The sequence below is a fragment of the Equus przewalskii genome, chromosome 19 (genome assembly GCF_037783145.1).
Source record: "Equus przewalskii isolate Varuska chromosome 19, EquPr2, whole genome shotgun sequence".
Lineage (NCBI taxonomy): Eukaryota > Metazoa > Chordata > Mammalia > Perissodactyla > Equidae > Equus > Equus przewalskii.
Genome location: NC_091849.1, coordinates 28,118,997 through 28,131,769, shown reverse-complemented (window position 1 = coordinate 28,131,769; position 12,773 = coordinate 28,118,997). Strand labels below are relative to the sequence as shown.

The following is a 12,773-nucleotide window of genomic DNA, read 5'->3' as shown; positions in this document are numbered from 1 at the left end:
GAAAGTTAGGGAAAACAATTAACATTTGTTAACAGGTTTTGGAGCCTAAGTTAGACTTGTCTAGAGAGCTTGTAAAATATGAGTTAGACACAATCAAATGATGACTTTTCAAACACGGCCGTGCGGAGGCGGCACCCCACATACCACAACTAGAAGGACCCACAACTAAAAATATACAACCATGTACCAGGGGGCTTTGGGGAGAAAAAGGAAAAAAATAAAATAAAATCTTTAAAAAAAAAACAAAACTCGTCAAACTTAGAATTGTCCTGTCATAGGGCTAGAGGAAGAAACACTGTGACTGAGTTAAATTTTGAAGATTTGTGGAAACAAGCTAAGGTCTAATTTCAAGTTCTTTGACTATCAGGAAACCATCTACCTCATGCCCCATTTCCAGGCTCAAATAAAATAATGTGTGCAAAGTGCAGAACTCTTCCCACCACAAAGAAAGGGGTCTGTAAATGCTCTATGCAGTGTTGGTGGGAGAAGCAAACAGCCAGTTAACTCTGGTGGGGGCGGTGAGTGAGTTTGAAAGCTTTGGCGGCTTTTCTGCCCTCAGTGCAGGAATTGGAGCTGGGGGGGGGGGGGAACAGTGAGAAGGTGAGCCCTCCAGCGTCCTAGAGAGGACCCGGAAGTAACCTTGGTATGTGTACCCTAGGCTGGCTCTAGGACAGGCCTCTTTAAGGTCAGTTAGAAGTTAACTTTTACCTCTTCCTTCGTAACCTAGGACTCTGGGTGAGAGGGTCCCATTCGCTGGCTAGAAGAATGAGGTGAGTCAGAAGTGAGGGTCCCTGGGCTCCGCGGTGGGCGTGGCCATGGGGGCTGATTGGAAGCCCTGTCGGGGCCCCCTTTTCTGGTCTGGCTCCCTGGGACGTGTCACACTCGAGTCTCCTTGCTGCTCCTCCGCGCGGGTCAGACTTGGGTCCTGGCGGACCACCTACCCTCACCGCTGGGCTGCACACTTTCGCAGGGTCTGGGAGGATCTGTCACATGAAAGGAGTTTAAACAGGAGAAGGTTTTCCTGTTTATTCTTTTTCGGAGCCCTAGAGTTATTTGGAAGTACATATTATTTGGCTTTTTTAGCTTTCATCCTGTTTTGATGGGACATCAAGAAACTGTGAAAGCACTTCTTAAACTGTAAGGGAGTGTATAAATGTGAGATTGTTATATAGAAGGGGGGAAATCAGCTCCTGTTGGTGGAGACAGACATATAAACGATTAGTACCAGCATCACCTGGTAAGCACCATGGAGGAGATAAACAAATGCTGTGGAATCACAGAGGAAGGGGCAGCTAATTTCTTCGAGAAGCAAGAAAAGCAAGAATCTTTCATTATCTGGGCATCTGGGTTTGTGATCTGTGTTCTCTTACAGTCTCTCTTTGCTTATGGACAAACTATTCTGGAAATTGTCTTTTGGTAGCATGTAAATTTAGCTTACTTTTTTTTTCTAACAGTAATTTCTTATGCCGTTTTCTAAATCAAAATATATCTGTCCCAGTTGAGTTTCCTACTTCCTTGCCACATTGGAAAGAACTTTAAGGGGAATATCTCTCAACGGAGAGAGTTCAATACCTTCTTTGTGGGGCTTATATCGAGCCAGCAGACCATGAAGCCAAGCGAAGCTGGAGGTTTCTCCCTCCACGTTCCAGGGGAGCCTGTGGAGCTTGTGATACTGACGGTGGAGAAAGATAGAACATGTTGCGAAACAGGAATCCAGCATTCAAAGGAAGCAACCCCAGACCAGGGAGGGCTTTTGCCGGCGTTTCGGACAGTTTTGTTATCGAGAGATCCCTGGGCCCCGTGAGATACCTGAGTCCTGTGAGGCTCTGAGTGGGCTCTGGCTCTGGGAGCTCTGCCACCAGTGGCTGAAGCCCGAGACACACACTAAGGAGCAGATCCAGGAGCCGCTGAGACTGGAGCAGCTCTTGACCATCATACCCGAGGAGCTGCAAGCCTGGGTGCAGGAGCAGCATCCTGAGAGTGGGGAAGAGGTGGTGACTCTGCTGGGGGAGTTAGAGAAAGCTGGTTGAGCCAGAACAGGTGGGAGAGAGAATGTGAGCTCACCCCAGGAAAGGGGTTTAGATCTCTGGTCTGTGGGGAGGCATCTATCCAACAATTGGAGAGTGGGCAAATTTCAGTTTTCTCTAAACAAGTATAGAGCTACTAGCTTCTCATTTTGTCTTTATCTTTGGAAATGAAAATGTTTGCTTCTCTCTGTTAGGATTTTCTTAGATTTTTCTCTCACCTCTAAGATTTTTTACTCCAGTTTTCATATTGATGCCCACATGGGCCCATCTTTACACACTTTTTCCTAGGTTCCTGTTAGTACCCAGAAAATACCCTAGAGGGAGACGGAACCCATGGAAACAGCACAGAGGTCACCATGTTTTAAGCTCCTGTCCTTGGCAACACAGTTAAAAAGTGAATCTCCATAATCCAACCATTCCTTACAAGAGAAGGGTAAGAACCAGGGTTCAATCCAGTATGAAGGGAGAGAATGGGAGGAAAACAGATATTTTCCTTTATCTGTTCTTGGAAGTGAAAGCAATATTGATTGATTGATTGATTGTGAGGAAGATTGGCCCTGGGCTAACATCTGTACTCATCTTCCTCTGTTATATGTGGGATGCCTGCCACAGCATGGCTTGACAAGTGATGCATAGGTCCATAGCCAAGATCTGAATGAGCGAACCCTGGGCTGCTGAAACGGAACGTGCGCACTTAACCGCTATGCCACTGGGCCAGCCCCTGATTTTCTACTTTTTAAATTCCCACATAGTATATGTCATACAGGAGAATTTGGTTACAATTATTTTATATCTTATATAGATAAAATATTCTGCTCTCTTTCAGGGCCACCTATCACAGATACTGAATGTTGGATCATGGGATACCAAGTGACTGTGACAGCCATGCTGGTTGTGCTGTTCATGGTAGCGCATTCGCCCAGCCATAGAGTCAGGTGTGTCCAGCATTACTACGGTATGTGGTTGAAGTAGAACATTCAGTGTCTGCTCTAAGCAGAAAAGCTCTCAGTGTGATCCTGTTGCTGAGTGGCTCCGTCTCTACAGCAGCCACTGGAATATGTGGTAGCTGTGGGCTTTGCTCTAATAGGGGATCTGAAGGGAACCTAAGAAGGCAGTGGGAATTGCAGAGTTTGAATTCCCCTTGGATGGAATCCTATTGCTCTAATAGGACTCTTAAAGAGGAAAGAAAATCATTCATATTTAACGACTTTAAAGAGAAAAGCAGGGATCAGACTAGATTCCAGGTTTTGGTCAGCTTGTCTGATTACAAATGCGTGTAACTGTCTTCAGGATAAGGTTTTGAGTCAGTTATAGAATGTTCATGATCCTGTGGGAATTATTCTGTCTTTTTGCCTAAATCATATTGTATTAACTGCAATTTGAGGCTTTTTTTTTACTGTCTGTTCCTACTACCTCTTTCCTATTCACTCTGGCTTTTTCTGTGTTCTTTCACTTACACGTACTTTTCTATGTCTGTTGCATGTATAGGAAGGCTGACCGGGCTCCAAGTGCTGGTATACAAAATGAAAACTGAAAATATTAAAAAAAATTATGTCAAATATGGGAAAAAATAAAATTTTTAGTCATACAATAGAAAGTAATATGGCAGTTGAAGGAAGTAAACTATGTCTATAGCTATTGACGTGGATAAGGCGCAAAAGCACAATGTTAGCTGAAGAAAGGAAGTTGAATGTATTGTATCCTTCCTGTAAATTATTTATTTTTTTTAGGAAGATCAGCCCTGAGCTAACATCTCCCAGTCCTCCTCTTTTTGCTGAGCTAGACTAGCCCTGAGCTAACATCCATGCCCATCTTCCTCTACCTTATATGTGGGACGCCTGCCACAGCATGGCTTGATGAGCAGTGCCATGTCTGCACCCAGGATCCGAACCGGGGGACCCCAGGCCACCAAAGTGAAACGTGCACACTTAACCACTGCACCACCGGGCCAGCCCCCCTTCCTGTAAATTTTTAAAACATACATTATGCTATTTGTTATTACTAGAGGTATGAACATGTGGGTAAAGACAACAGTGACCGCAGCAACTAATTTAATTCCCTGGCAAACAAGAGTAAAAAGATTTTTAAAACGCATATACGCACAATGACAAGGGAAACAGAGAGAGGCAATAACAAAGTTTTGGAAGCAGGATGGCAGACGGGTTAAAGCTAATTGATTTTGCAAACTCCCTGTCAGTGAGAAAACTCGTTTCATATGATGGAATCCCCAGAGGCAACATGAGTTATCTCTGGGAATGAGAGTGCTGTGGGAGCTAAAAGAAGGAGAGGTGATTTTAAGTTGTTTAAGAAGCACTTAGATTCTGAGGTCTCCAGCCTGTTCCACATTGATGGGTGTGATTGCCTCTCCATCACAGGTGAATATTGGAGATTTTCTCTGGAGAGGATGCCTATACTGAGAGATGTTAGGCACAGCAAAGGATAGGAGTGTAGTACTGAAATGGGATTAAGTGAATTTATGCACAATGAATGCTAAGACTGCCCCCCTCCTCTGTCTACCCTCCAGCCCTCTTTCCTTAGTCAGCTCCTAGGATGCCTTTATTCTCTAGGCGGGCGATTGGAAGAGCCTGCTCTGGGGAATCTGACCATGCTAAGTGAAAGACGTAGATACCAATGATGAAACAGCTTGGCCAGATCACCCCATTGTGATCCTATGTGCAGGCCATGGTAAAAAGCCCCATTCATATACTCAGAGTTTCCAATTAGTTTTTTTCCTTTTAATTAATAAGCTTTACATTTTAGAACAGTTACAGGTTTACAGAACAATTGAGCAGTTAATACAGAGAGTTCCATATAGCAACCTTCTCCTCTTCCCAGTACAGCTTCCCCTATTAGTAACATCTTGCATTACTGTGGTATATTTGTTATGAGGCCAATATTGATACATTATTAACTAAAGTTCACAGTTTACATTGGGGCTCACACTTTGTGCCTTAGAATTCTCTTGGTTTTGACCAATGCAGAATGTCATGTATCCACCATTAAAGTACCACACAGGATAGTTTCTCTGCCCTAAAAATCCCCTGGCCTCACTCTCTCCCCTTCTCATCTGAACCCATGGCAACACTGATCTTTTTACTGTCTATAGTTTTGCCTTTCAGTATGTCATATAGTTGGAATCATACAGCCTTTTCAGACTGGTTTCTTTCACTTAGCAATATGCATTTAAGTTTCCTCCATGCTTTTTCATGGCTTGATAGCTCATTTCTTTTTCTCGCTGAATAATGCTCCGTTGTCTGGATGTGCCACACTTTGTTTATCCATTCCTCTGTTGCGGCACTTCTTGGTTGCTTCCCGGTTTTGGCAATTGTGAATAAAGCTGCTATAAATGGTTATGTTCAGGTTTTGTGTTTTCAGCTTATTTGGATAGATATCTAGCAGTGCAATTGCTAGATCATATGGTAAGATTATATTTAACTTTGTAGGAAACTTCCAAACTCTCTTCCAAAGTGGCTGTGCTGTTTTGCATTTGTACAAGCAGTGAATGAGAGTTCCTTTTGCTCCACATCCTTGACAGCATTTGCTATTGTCAGTGTTTTGGATGTTAGCCATTCTAACAGATGTGTGGTGGTATCTCCTTTTAATTTGCAATTCTCAAATTGTATAAAATGCTGAGCACTTTTTCATGCGCTTACTTGCCATCTGTATATCTTCTTTGGTGAAGTGTCTGTTTAGATCTTATGCTGATTTTTAAATTGGGTTGTTTGTTTTCTGATTGTTGAGTTTTAAGAGTTTTTTGTATAATTCGGATACAAGTCCTTTATTAGATAATGAGTTTTGTAAAGATTTTCTCCCAGGCTGTTGCTTGTCTTTTCGGTCTCTTAGCAGTGACTTCTGCAGAGCAGAAGTTGTTAATTTTGATAAATTTATCAACTTTTTCTTTCTCAGCTCATGCTTTTGATGTTGTATTTAAAAAGTCATCACTAAAGCGAAGGTCACCTAGATTATATATGCTGGATGTTAGCTCAGGGCCAGTCTTCCTCAGCAAAAAGAGGAGAATGGGCAGTAGTTAGCTCAGGGCTAATCTTCCTCAAAAAAAAAAAAAAGAATTTAGTGTGAATTTCTATGTGTTTTATTCTTTATCTATAGCTGGTTTTACAAATCTGTTGAACAAAGGAAAATAGAATTTATTCCCCTTATTGGAAAATCATGTTTCTCTATTAGCAGTGAAATTTAAATACTTTTTTGTTGTTGTTTTGTTTCAGAAGGTGAGTGTAGGTTTAGAAATTTAAAACTGACTCAAGAGAAGAAAAGTTCTGAAGAAGTAGCATGTCACCCCCCTGTTCCTGGGAAGATGAAAAGGTGAAGATCCCCAGAAGCCTACACCTGAACACACTTGTGACCCTAAGGGTAGGTATGAAAGGCATTAAAAACCCTTTATTGGTGAGGGAGAGAAAATCTTCATCCCAAGAAGGAGATCACAGAGTAGTCATGAAGGTTATACCAAAGAAAATACTTAGGAGACAGAGATGTCATAAATGTGATGAATGTGGAAAGTTCTTCACTAAGACTTCAAATTTTATTTGACATGAAGTAATTCGTACTAGGGAGAGACCCTATAAATTTGAAGTTTGTGGGAAAGCCTTCAGTGGGAGCGCCAACCTTTGTCTCCATCAGAAGATCCACACTGGGGAGAAACCTTGTAAATGTGATGAGTGTGGGAGAGTCTTCACCGTGAGCTCCAATCTGACCCTGCATTATAGAGTCCCTATCCTAGTCAGACTGTATGAATGTGATCAGTATGGTCTGACCTTCAGCTAGAGCTCAGATCTTAGTAAGCATCAGAGACTTCATACTGGAGAAAACCCGTATGAATATAATGTGTGCAACAAGTCCTTCAGTTAAACTTCTGACCTTAAACACCAGAGGGTACACACAAGAGAAAAATCCTACAAATATCGTATGTGGGGAAAGCTTCTAATCAGAGTCCACACTTCTTTTTTTTCCCCAGCTTTTGCTTCAGAGTCTGCACTTTATTAAGCATCTGAGAATACACGCTGAAGAGAAACCCTATCACTGTAAAGAATATGATAAAAGTCAGAATGCAGGTCTGACATCACATCAAAGGCTGCACACAAGAGAGAGACCTTATAGGTGTAAGGAGTTTGGGAAAGCCTTCAGTGAGAACTCACACCTCCTTAAACATCCCAGAATTCAGACGGGGGCAGGGAGGGGCGACTTTATCAGTGTGCTGAATGTGGGAAATGCTTTACTGAGAGCAAAGGTTTTATTTCACATCGGAAAATCCACATTGGAGAGAGACCTTGTAATTATGATGAATGTGGGGAAGCTTTCCACAACAGCACAAACCTTTTTAGACATTAAAAAAGAAAAACATATCAGAGAGGGAAAAAGACATAACTGATGAATGTGTGTAAAACTTTAGATTTCCCTTGTAATTGACCTTTAGAGATGTTCAGAGGAAATACCATGAATATAATTGTGAAATGTTTCAATGATAGCTTCTTACCTCACTCTAGAGTATTCTTTTCAACACCACCAAGCAATTAACTCAGTCCTGACACTATTTACCTGGTGATAGTGTCAGATCCAACAGGTTAGAGACTCAGTCCCACAAGACTGCACCCCTCCCTATCCCCCCCTTCAGACACCAATCTGAGGTTGTTACCTGTGCTTCTGACCAACCGGCTATGGATCGGAGATTCCCATGACCCTCTCCTGGGGTTCAATTCATTTGCTAGAGCAGCTCACAGACCTCAGAGGAACATTTACTTGCATTTACCCCTTTATTATAAAGGATATTGTGAAGGATGCAAATGAATAGCCAGATGAAGAGGTAGATAGAGGTGAGGTCCAGAAGTGTCCTGAACGCCGGAGCTTCTGTTTCCGTGGAACTGGGGTGCACCACCCTTCAGGCATGTGGATGCTTCACCAACCTGGAAACTCATGAAATCTTGTTCGAGAGTTTTCACAGGGCCAGCCCAGGGGCCCAGCAGTTAAGTTTGCACATTCTGCTTTGGCAGCCCGGGGTTTGCCGGTTCAGATTCCAGGTGTGGACCTATGCACTGCTTGTCAAGCCATGCTGTGGCAGGGATCCCACATGGCAAGATGGGCATGGATGTTAGCTCAAGGCCAGTCTTCCTCAGCAAAAAGAGGAGGATTGGCGGCAGATGTTAGCTCAGGGCTAATCTTACTCAAAAAAAAAAAAAAAAGTTTTTATAGAGCTTAATCTGGAGCACCCCCACATCCCCTTCTCAGAGGTGGGTGGTGCTGAAAGTTCCAACCCTCCAGTCATTTTTGCTTTCTGGGGACCAGCCTTATTCTGAGGCTATCTGAGGGTACTTGAAGTCACCTCATTCCTGTAAGATCAAAAGGGGCTCTTGTAACGGACAAATGACACTGTGGTCACTGGAGAATCCCAAGGGTTTGAGGAGCTTTGTACTAGGAACTGGGAACAAAGACCAAATATATTTCTTATTATACCACACTCACTTAACATTAGCAAATCCGTCAAGTGCATGTCAGCAATGGGTTGGCTAAAATTTGGTTTAGCAGAGATAAATGTAAGATTTCAGTCGTTATACTCTTTCAGGAAGGAGTCAGTCTTACCCAGTGACCAATTCCAAGCTCCAACCTGACTCTTAGGCAACAATGAGGAACACTTCATTTGAGCCTATAGATATTTGAAAACTTTGATGTTCAAGGTCCGTAAAATATTGGAAGTGGTTTTCACTCTGAGACTTCCCTTGTGAAAATAGTGCTTTGTAATGTTCATGATTCCCTGCTCTCTGTTTCCTCTCTCTGTGATCTTATCGTTATTCAAAACCTGGACCACTATGTGTAGTCCTGTCCCTAAACTCCCACAAAGATTTAAAGGTGTTGGAGTAGATCTAGAGAAAGGCAGCCAGACTGTTCCTCATCTTTGTTTGCTTGTACCTGGCATAGTGCCTGGCACTTGAGTTCCATAAATGTTTATTCAAATGAGTTAAATTAAAATAAATTCAAGTGATAGATCCCAAAGTTATATAGTACAGTTATTGAAATTTGCTCTCAAGGGGCCGGCCTGGTGACACAGCAGTTAAGTGTGCACATTCCACTTCTCAGCGGCCTGGGGTTCACCAGTTCGGATCCCGGGTGCAGACATGGCACCGCTTGGCACGCCATGCTGTGGTAGGCGTCCCACATATAAAATAGAGGAAGATGGGCATGGATGTTAGCTCAGGGCCAGGCTTCCTCAGCAAAAAAGAGGAGGACTGGCAGTGGTTACCTCAGGGCTAATCTTCCTCAAAAAAAAAATTAAATTAAAAAAAAATTTGCTTTCCAGAAGTGGCATAAAGGGAAAATAAAAATATTTTAAACACATTTAGAAATATTAGTGGGGTGACTACAGTAGGAGTCTCTGATCTTCTGAAAGTATATATGTAACCCATGAGTTGATGTCTGGGAGAGCACTGTTCTCTCCCACATTTTATACTACTGGAGGACCATAGCCCTGACCAAATGGGACTATTTTTAAGTTATACTCTTAAATTAAAAAAAAAGGTAACATCAATTCTTTAAGTACATGTACTTAAAGTACATTGTTAATGTAATTATTCTGTTATGTATAAAACTATGATACAGTGTTATTTGTGAAATGGCCTTTCTTCACTTACTACTGTGGAAACAAACTAATAAATGCTTCTTTTAAAAGAATGAATCTCCTTTCAAAAAAAGGAATCAACTTTGGAAGATTGGCCCTGGGCTAACATCTGTGCCCATGCTCCTGTATTTTGTATGTGGGTCACTGCCATAGCATGGCTTGATGAATGGTGTAGGTCCACGCCTGGGATCTGAACCCGCGAACCAGGGCTGCCAAAGTGAAGCACGCTGAACATAACCACTACACCACCAGGCCAACCCCCAGAATCAATTTTTAATTAAAAGGAAACTATGGAGCAAATCACTTGAAACTTAAAATACTTTATATATTCAAACAATGAATAAACTTTGTGCTAATTCTTTATCTGTGCTAATATGCAGTGGTTCTCAAGCCAGGGCATTGCTACCTTCTAATCCACATTTGGAAATATATTTGGGAACATTTTTGATTGTCACAATGACTGGGGCATGCCACTTATATTTTATGGGTGGGGCCCATAAATTATAAACACTGTAGTATATTATTATAAACAGTATAGTATATTATATACTATACATTATAGTATATAGTAGAGACAGAAATTATAGTATAATATACTATATTGTGCTATATATTATATAAAATGGAGGACAGTGTATTGTAGTAGAGTATAAAGAAAGAATTGTTCCATTCAAAATGCCAGTAATATCCCTTTTGGAAAACAGTGAACTAAATATGGAATATTTCCAAGCCAGGGAGCTAAGCAAAGAATGTTTGTTAATTAAATTAAGCTAAAGTTGCAAATAAGACTAAACTGTACTTTCTTTATTAAAAGTGACATATTTCTTTGAAAACCGTGTAGTGTGTTAAATTAAATGGGGAGGCCATTCGACTGAGGTGGCTGTACAGCCACTTACATAGCAGGTAGGTGCCACCTCACGCAGCAGCCTACATAAGCAAACCAGAATCTAAGCCTGTAAGTGCCTCAAGGTTATGAAATCGAAACCTAAGGACAACCAATCACAGCCAGCTAGTCTTTAAACTATAGCCAATCGATGCTTTCGTTGCTTTGCTTTTGCCTTTTCTCCGTGAAGGTCACTCCCTGAGCTCCTGTTGGCGGAGCACTCCTTACCCCTTCAGGTTTGGTGCTGCCCGATTCAAATCGATTTTTGCTCAAATAAACTCTTAAAACTTTTAATGTGTCTCAGTTCATCTTGAAACAAGTGTAAAGGGATAATATTACTTGTTTTATTCACCTGAAACGTAGAACCGTTATGTCTGTATAGATGTCAAGATTTGTAATAATTGTGGAATGTTAAAGCGTGCCTCAGTGATGGTTGTTAATTGTATGATTGTTGTTAGTCAATTATTAACATACTCCCCTGTGGGTACTACTATCATAATTTCAGTTGCCCTGCACTGTGCTGTTGTCTGTTTGGCTCTCCCTCTCTAGGTCAGTCACCTCGAAGGAGGAACTTCCAATTCGTCTTCCAATTATCAGCGCTAAGCATACTACCCGAAAAAGAGTACCAATAAATGTGGATATGCAAGCACTGCATCTAACTCTGTAGTCTTGAATTTTGGCTGCTCTCTTGGTTTTTTTAATTCTCTTTCCTCTACCCCTTGCATCTTGGTGCTTTCTGGAATTACATTAGCATCACAATATTCCTATTTAGCTTTGATTTTCACTGTCACTTCCTGCACCTGATTATCCCTCACTTCACCTCCACAAAGCCAGCACATTGGGAGAGTGTTGTCCCCTTAGCAACCTATTTATTCTGAATCTTTGGAAATTTATTCTAACCTGCTTATTTGGAATCTGACCCCTACCCAGCTTAATTACAATTTCATACAATACAAAGTGATTGCAAATGAAATTTTCCTGCCCCAAAGAAGCTCACAGTCTAATTGTAGGCCCAAGGTTGTGTAGGCAGCAAAATATAATTACATATAATATTTTATTTAAAATAGTTTGTGTCGGGGGCCGGCCTGGTGGTGCAGCAGTTGGGTGCACACGTTCCACTTTGGTGGCCTGGGGCTCGCTGGTTCGGGTCCTAGGTGAGGACATGGCACCACTTGGCAAGTCATGTTGTGGTAGGCACCCTACATATAAAGTGGAGGAAGATGGGCACGGATGTTAGCTCAGGGCCAGTCTTCCTCAGCAAAAAGAGGAGGATTGGCCGCAGGTGTTAGCTCAGGGCTAATCTTCCTCAAAAAAAACACAATATTGTGTGTGGATATTGGAAAGCCAAATATTGACAGTAGTAGCAATCATCTCTCTTTTTGATGAGAAGACCCCCAAAACACAGAAAGCTAGGGACTTACTTTTCCACCAAATAACCCTTGTTTTGAGTGACTTTTGTTCTGTATAATCTGAGACTATTTTGCAACCAGCTATTTTGAATGGGATTTTATATGTTTTAATTGAATATAAAGTGTTTGGTCTGAGACTACACCTTTGTTATTATTAATCATTAAGCTCTAAGGTATCAAAAGAAAAACATTTTAAATATCAGAACTGAAAAGTATGTGATCAAAGAATAAAAATAAGTATATCTAATATTGTGGAAGACTCATTGCACGGTCTGCATTTTTTTCCTTTCCTTACAGGGAAGTGAAAGCGTTTATCCCATGCATTTTCCGTTTGCATTTAAGAACCAGTGTCACCTGCTGATAGTGCGGTCACCCTTACCTCTATCTCACTTCTTTCTCATCCTTTAGGAAGAATAGACCTCTTGGCAGAATCAAAATCTAGAAAGAAAGCAGATAGACCAGGCTTTAGGACAACCCATAGATTGCAAAAGAAATAGTCATAGTTCTCTCTGAAGGTTGTTACTTCGTTCTCACCACCAACGTTCAATTCCCAGGAGATGGATTCTGTACCTTTCCTTAGGTCTTTACACAATAGCAACTTGCTTGTAAGTGAGTCTGATGGACTTAGCCATGGTCACATGGATATGTACTAGCTAAAAACTGGAGGGTAATAGAAAGTGATTACCTGACTTTTTTGACCTTTTAAGTGTGAGTAAAATAATGAAGAATAGTGCTCACTTCGGCAGTACATACACTAAAGTTGGAATGATACAGAAATTAGTGTGGCCCTGTGCAAGGATGATACGCAAATTTGTGAAGCATTCCATAGTTCT

The 12,773-nt window shown here is 41.5% G+C and overlaps 1 long non-coding RNA gene and 1 other non-coding gene across 3 annotated transcripts; both read left to right on the top strand.

Annotated features, from left to right (window-relative positions):
- The first annotated feature begins 593 nt into the window (after positions 1-593).
- On the top strand, positions 594-11,190 carry LOC103543982 (uncharacterized). Of its 2 annotated transcripts, none has more exons than XR_543058.2 (5): positions 594-770; positions 2,316-2,460; positions 2,854-2,962; positions 6,251-6,395; positions 6,997-11,190. It is a non-coding gene; the product is annotated as an uncharacterized lncRNA (long non-coding RNA). The 2 variants fall into 2 exon arrangements; XR_543057.2 differs by having other exon boundaries at positions 619-770; positions 2,854-2,982.
- A 1,480-nt stretch (positions 11,191-12,670) lies between these two features.
- LOC139077555 (U6 spliceosomal RNA) lies at positions 12,671-12,773 on the top strand. The gene has a single exon (XR_011530177.1). It is a non-coding gene; the product is annotated as a U6 spliceosomal RNA (small nuclear RNA).